Source organism: Tamandua tetradactyla, chromosome 4, assembly GCF_023851605.1.
Source record: "Tamandua tetradactyla isolate mTamTet1 chromosome 4, mTamTet1.pri, whole genome shotgun sequence".
Taxonomy (NCBI): Eukaryota; Metazoa; Chordata; class Mammalia; order Pilosa; family Myrmecophagidae; genus Tamandua; species Tamandua tetradactyla.
Genome location: NC_135330.1, coordinates 2,464,475 through 2,471,502, shown reverse-complemented (window position 1 = coordinate 2,471,502; position 7,028 = coordinate 2,464,475). Strand labels below are relative to the sequence as shown.

The 7,028-nt window shown below is 46.0% G+C and overlaps 1 long non-coding RNA gene across 1 annotated transcript; it reads left to right on the top strand.

Moving 5' to 3' along the window:
• The first annotated feature begins 807 nt into the window (after window positions 1-807).
• On the top strand, window positions 808-2,578 carry LOC143678698 (uncharacterized). Its single transcript, XR_013173412.1, has 2 exons — window positions 808-857; window positions 1,945-2,578. It is a non-coding gene; the product is annotated as an uncharacterized LOC143678698 (long non-coding RNA).
• The last annotated feature ends 4,450 nt before the right edge of the window (window positions 2,579-7,028 follow it).

Below are 7,028 nucleotides of genomic sequence, written 5' to 3'. Positions count from 1 at the left end.
TCCTGTTTTCCCATATCCACTTTAAATCTACCTTCACGTAGCCAAACTCATCACGGTCCATAGAAGAAAAAAATGAACGGCATTTTGTTTTGACAAGATCCACCTGTCTTAAAAGGCAGTTGTGGCTCTAACGACTTCCAATATCCCTGAGAAATCTATATCTTTATCTGTTTCTCTTTATGTACATCTTTAAATCCAGACATTTTCTGAATGTCTGCCATGTGCTAAATGCTATCTTAGCTACTCCACTTTTGTCATCTCAATAAATCCTTAAATCCTGAAAATAAGACATTTCTATTATTATCTCCATTTAAAATGTCATAAAGCTGAGGCTGAAAAAAGTTGAATACTCTGCTAAAGTTTCTAAGGCCTCTTAACCATACTACACACGCATGCACACGCGCATGTGAGCACCCGACAACTCAGACCCATCCAGCTCAAAAGGTCCAGATGAAAATTAATATCTAGGGTGGGAGGAAAGGAGGAGTTTAATGGCTGGGGCCCTTAACTGTGACTAGAGAAGCTATGAGGAGAGAAGCTTTTCACTGTGGAAAAGGCAGAAGAGAACTCTGGGAATAGTTGTGTCCATTTCCATCCATCACAGGCTCCCATCTCAGGCAAACACTTCCTGGCTGGGAGCTGCTGTCCTCAGCCCCATGTAGGAGGCAGGTGATGATCTGCCTGTCATCCCTGGGTGTCATGGCCCCGTGGGCGGCAGCGGGCGGGTCCTCTCATGCCCAGGTCCTGGCTCACAGGCTGGGGCGGAGCCCAAGGCCAGGATAAAAGGCCTGGGGACCAGAGCACCTGCATCCACTCACCTCCCAGGTGTGACGGACCCTGTGCCTGCCTGTGAGCCGGTGAGTGTCCCCGGGGCAGGAGATGGTCTTCCCCAGGACGGTGCTCAGACCAGAAGGGGTGGCTGGGGGAGCTTTGGGAACTGAGTGTCCCCTGGGTGGGAGACGGGCCTCCCCAGGATGATGCTCAGATCGGAAGCAGGAGGGGAGGCTGGGCAGGGTCTCGGGAAAGGGGTAAATTGGGGTCCACATTTTCAAAGGAAGGGAGTTCGAGGACACCTGAGGGAGGGTGTGCAGGAGAGAGTCTGGCACCTCCTAAGCTCAGGAGGTGGAAGGACTGGGTGACTGCACCTCTGGACTCTGGAGAAATCAGACTAATCTGCAGTGGGGTGGTTCCTTGGGACTAGGGACACTGGAAGGCAGAGCACTGGGCTCTACTCTGGAGTTTCCCAGAGGGAAGCACCCTTTGAAAATACAACCTTGCCCTCAACTGCAAGGGCAGAGAGTCAGGCAGTGGAGAGGGGACCAGAGATTCCTTTGGGTTTACTGGACCCATATATCCATGGTTCAGAGAACGTGTTTGCAAACTTCTCTGGATGAGTAGGTTACAAGGTGGGTGAGAGCCGCAAGGCCCAACATTACCTTGAGAAGGCGAGGAGCAGAGATCAGAACTCCACATGGAGAAAAGGGCCAGCATTCAGTTCAAGGTCTGATGGATAGAGTGTCTCAAAACCTTCTTTTACAAAGTGAGGTGGTAGCGCCAGGTCATCCCCAAGACCCTTCGCAATGCTGTCTGCACAGAATCAACCATCTTAAGAGTTATGACAAGAGGGAATGCTTGCTTTTTTTTTTCCTCCTAAGAAATAATTTCCCCTTAACTGGAAGACATAATTGGAATAATTTCTTCTTTCGTTTATAAGATGTTGACTATTGGATGCATTTTTAATATTGTTTGTTTTAGTTCACTACTTTGACCAATGGAAAAATTCTTGTCTGTCCTCCAAAGAGATGATGTGAAAGTTTGATAAAACCAGTAAAAGAAGTAAAACTACTGGAGATTAATTTTCTATGATTATAAAGGAGTGCCAAAGAACAAGAAGTGTAGGGCATCTCTGTGTCCTGGGTCTGACTGTGTGTGACTCTCCCCCAGCTCCTGCCCGCCTGCCGAGATGTCCTGCCAGCAGAGCCAGCAGCAGTGCCAGCCCCCTCCCAAGTGCCAAACTCCTAAATGCCCCCCAAAATGCCCTCCTAAGTGCCCCCCCAAAGCTCCAGTCTCTTCCTGCTGCAGTGTCAGCTCTGGGGGCTGCTGTGGTCCCAGCTCGGGGGGCTGCGGTGGCCCCAGCTCGGGGGGCTGCTGTGGTCCCAGCTCCGGGGACTGCGGCAGCTCTGGGGGTGGGGGCTGCTGCCTGAGCCACCACAGGCGCCGCAGATCCCACCGCCGCAGGCACCAGAGCTCTGATTGCTGCAGCCAGCCCTCGGGGGGCTCCAGCTGCTGCGGAGGGGGCAGCAGTCAGAGCTCTGGAGGCTGCTGCTGAAGTGGACCTGAGCTGAAAAATATCAGATTTAGAGAAATGAAAGCGTTGACTTCATCTTCCTTGGGCTGGTCTGTGTTGCTAAGAGATATTAGTGAAGACATCAACTTTTCTAAAAATCCAGTCTCTGACCTCTTATCCCAACTCTGTAGCCTGCCCCAGCATCCCCAAATAGTAATTCTTAGGCCATTCCCTAGATGATTTATTTGTATCCCCTGGCTGAAGTGAAATAATAAAGCAACCTGTTCCCCACCCTGCTCCCGGCAGCTTTCTCTTGCTTGTGAACATGCTGAGAAAGATGACCATGTCGGAGCTCAGCTGTGTCTTCTCTTGGCATCTGGGCCTTTGAGGCAGTTTTGCGTGTCTGTAAGACTTCCAGTGTCCTTAGGAGCATAATTCCTTCCACTCCTGTCCTGTTCAGAGCTGAAACCAGCCCGTTGGTGGATCCACCAGGATCAAGGCACGAGAAAGCATCACTAACGTGGCACTGGAAGTCTGAAAATGCAAATGGGGTAATAAGGGTTCATGGAGTAGCAACTCCCCCCTTAGAGGTGGGGGAAAGGGATGAAGTTGGAACTATTAAGGTGAACATATGCAGGAAAAGCCCAGACTCCGAGGAAGGGGGTCTTCTCAATGGAGCGGGGGTCCCTAGACTCCCAGGAGGGACCCTGTGCGGCAGGAACCCAGGCTTGTGGGCGGGGCACCAGCATGTGCTCATCCGAGGGTTTTAAGGAGTCAGAGCAAGGCTGAGCAAGTATGGAGAAGAGGGCGGCCAGAGGGCATTTCACATCCTCTCCTGCTTGGACGGTTCAGGGATGCTGGTCTCGAACCTACCGGGCACTGCAGGGTTTCCTGTTTGTGAGCTGTCGGGACCTGGATGCTGGTCTCGAACCTACTGGGCACGGCAGGGTTTCCTGTTTGTGAGCTGTCGGGACCTGGATGCTGGTCTCGAACCTACTGGGCACTGCAGGGTTTCCTGTTTGTGAGCTGTCGGGACCTGGATGCTGGTCTCGAACCTACCGGGCACTGCAGGGTCTCCTGTTTGTGGACTGTCGGGACCTGCACACGGTGGGGAGAGGACAAGTGGGGTCCAGCCCCACTGCTCCAGAAACCCGCTGATCCGGACCCATCACAAAACCCAGGCACACCTAAAGGGCCCCTAATCCTTGAAACTTGAAAAGAAGAAGGGACAGAGCAGATACTGTACCGCTTCTAGGGGACCCTGTGAGACTGCCTGTGTTCTCTGGAGGAGCTCCTCTTAACTGTCATGGAACAGGTTGCCACAGTGCAAGGAGGGGGCTCAGCGCTCCTCCCCAGGAAGCCGCGTATGGTGTGACACTCATCTTCCCTGGTCTCAGGAAGGCCTTCTTTTGAGGACTAAAATCCTGCCTCTGTCCTTGGAGGGCTCCCGGTCCACTCTGGAGATGTAGCAAGCAGGAAGCAGACTCGAAGGAGACACTGACAGTCTTGCAATCTCTTTGTAGTTCCCCCTATGAGCAGAGACTTACAGAGGGCCCGGGGACAGAGGAGCGGGTCTGCAGAGTCCAACCCTAACACCGAAGAGCCAGACACAGAAGGGCACGGTGGAGCTGGGAGACAATGTCCTGGGAGCCAGCGCCCTGAAGCAGGCACGGAGACAAGCATGGAACCACCCTGCCCTCCGACCCTTCCTGACACTCTTACTCTCTGCCCACCCCCAGAATTCCATCCTGCTCATTCATGAACCAAACAGAACAAAAATCCCTTTCCATATAGAGTTAATTTATTGAAATGTTTTCGATGAATACTATTTCAGAAGTTTCAGATCATGAAATACACAGTAGACGTATACGAATAAAAGTTTGTATTATAAGTAATCTTTATAAAGACTACAAATATTTACTTAATGAATATTTGCTTGTCTGTTGCCCAGGTTACGTGATAAAACATTTCACACCCTTGAAGCTAATCTTCCCCTCCCCCTCCAGAGGTAACTAATATTGTAGGTTTGGGGTTATGTGTTCTAAGGTATTTCTTTTTTCATTTTTAGTTTCTTTCATAAGCTTTTATTGTGACTATATCTACACAACTCAAAGCGACGCAGTGGTACAGGTTACGTTTGCAATCTTGTGCTACTATTGTCATCACCTGTCACTGTGATGTGACAGATTCCATTTCCATCACCCGAAACAGACACTGCACCATGGAGCAGTAACACCGCATTTCCCCGAATCCCAGGCCTGTGCGTTAACTTTGTGTCTATGAATGCTCATATTCTAGGTATTTCACCCCAATGGAATCATCTAACATTTGCCCTTTTGTTTCTGGTTTATTTTACTCAACACTCTTCTATAGACCCATGCACCAGAACTTCATTCCTTTTTACGGCCAAATAATATCCCATTATATGTATATCCCACATTTTGTTTTTCCATTCATCTGTTGTTGGAAATTTGCATTGTTTTAATCTTTGGGCTACTGTGAATACTACCGCTATGTGCTTTGATATACAGATATCTATTCAAGTTCCTGTTTTTAATTCTTTTGAGTCTATACCTGAAAGTGGAATTCCTGGGTCACCTGGCATTTCTGTGTTTAACCTTCTGAGGAAATGCCACACTTTTACACGGTGGCTGCACCATTGTATGTTCTCAACAGCAATGTACGAAGGTTCCATTTCTCTGCATCCTCTCCAACCTTTATTTTCTAATTAATGACCAGCCTAGTGGGTGTGAAGTAATATATCATTTTGATTTTGATTTGCATGTCCCCTGATAACTTACGAGGATGACTATCTTTTCATGTGGTTGTTGTATATATATTTTTGGATAAATGTCTATTAAGACCTTTGCACATTTTTTTTAAATTGGGATGTTTGTCTTTTGGTTGTTGAGATGTAGAAGTTCTCTATATATTCTCAATATTAAATCCTTTTCAGATACATGATTGACAATTATTTTCTCCTATTCCGCAGGTCGTCTACTCATTTTCTTGATAATGTCCTTCAGTATACAAAAGTTTTTCTAATTATCTATTTTTCTTTGTGGATCATGCTTTTGCTGGCACACCTAAGACATCATTATCAAATCAAAGATCACAAAGGTTTTCCCTAACATTTTCTTCTACGTGGTTTATGGCTATAGCCATTATGTTTGGGTCTTCATCCACTTTGAGTTAATTTTGCATACAGTGTGATGTAGGGGTCCAAATTAATTATTTTGCCCATGAATATCCTGTTTCCCCAGTACCATTTGGAGATGAGACTATTCTTTTCCCATTTAATGTACTTAAATCCTTGTCAAAAATCACTTGACCATAGACGTGTAGGTTCATTTCTGTACTCCCAGTTCTATTCCATTGGCCTATATGTCTGTTTGTATGCCAGTTTATCTACTTCATACATTCAAACATGTTAAGGCGCATGGAAGAGAAAAATGAACAGCATTTTGTTTTGACAAGATCCACCTACCTTAAAAGGCATTTGTGGCTCTAATAACTTTCAATATCCGTGAGAAATCTATATTTTTATCTGTTTCTTTTTATCTATATTTTTAAGTCTATCTATTCCATTTTCTGAATGTGTGCCATGTGCTAAATGCTATCTTGGCTACTTCACCTTTGCCATCTTAATTAATCCTTAAATCCTGCAAATAAGATATTTCCATTATTATCTCCATTTAAAATGTCATAAAGCTGAGGCTGAAAAAATGTTAAATACTCTGCTAACGTCTTTAAGGCTTCTTAACCATGCTTTCAGCTTTTTAAATATGTCAGTCTACTGCTTTCTGGCCTCCATGGTTTCTGATCAGAAATTGGTGCTTAATCTTATTGACGATTTTTATATGTGTCAATTCCCTTCCCTTTTTGTTGTCTTTAGAATTCTCTTTGTCTTCAGCAGTTTGACTATATTGTGTCTTGGTGTACATCTCTCTGAGTTTATCCTATTTGGAGTTCATTGAGCTTAGATGTATGTATTCATGTATTTTGTCAAATTTGGGAAGTTTGGGGCAAATTTCCTCAAAATCATTTCTGCGTCTTTCTCTTTTGCTTCCCCTTTTGTAACTCCTGAAATGAATGTTAATATGCATCGTGGTGTCCCACGGGTCCCGTAGTTCTGCTCACTTTTTTCTTTCTGCTCCTGTTTCATTAAGAAACGTAGATGAGGCCTCAGTTTGAACAGGGTTGGATTCATAAGTAACACAGCTCTCTTGAATTCAAGCAAATAGTTATTTATTGATTAATATGAGAAATAAAGTGTTACATCACCAGGCAGGAAAAAAGAAAAAGAATGCTGGGGAATCCCAGAGACAGCATTTCCCGGGTCTGCCTGGGAAAGCCCTGAGTGGAGCATCCTCTTCTTGGGTGACACTCCAAAGTCTATTGTGGGCAGTTTATATAGAATTTATACATTAGTGACAGAGTTCAGCTAACCCATGTGACCTGACTCGAGTGTTTCTCCTGAGATTGGCTAGGACCAGGAGGAACTTCTGCGAGCAGAAAACAACTTAAGAAGACGCGCACTTCTTTCTGGGAGGGTGGCCAGCCTCCCCAGTTGGATTGCACATGTTAATGTTTAGCACATTTGGTCACAGAATGGTCAGCATGTTCTTTGGCCTTGAGTGGTCAGTTAATAACATCTATGATCAGATACCCAGGGGCTACAATGCTCAACATCAGCTGAGCAGAGCAAACTCCACAATTCAGTTTCCCTCTTTTATATTTC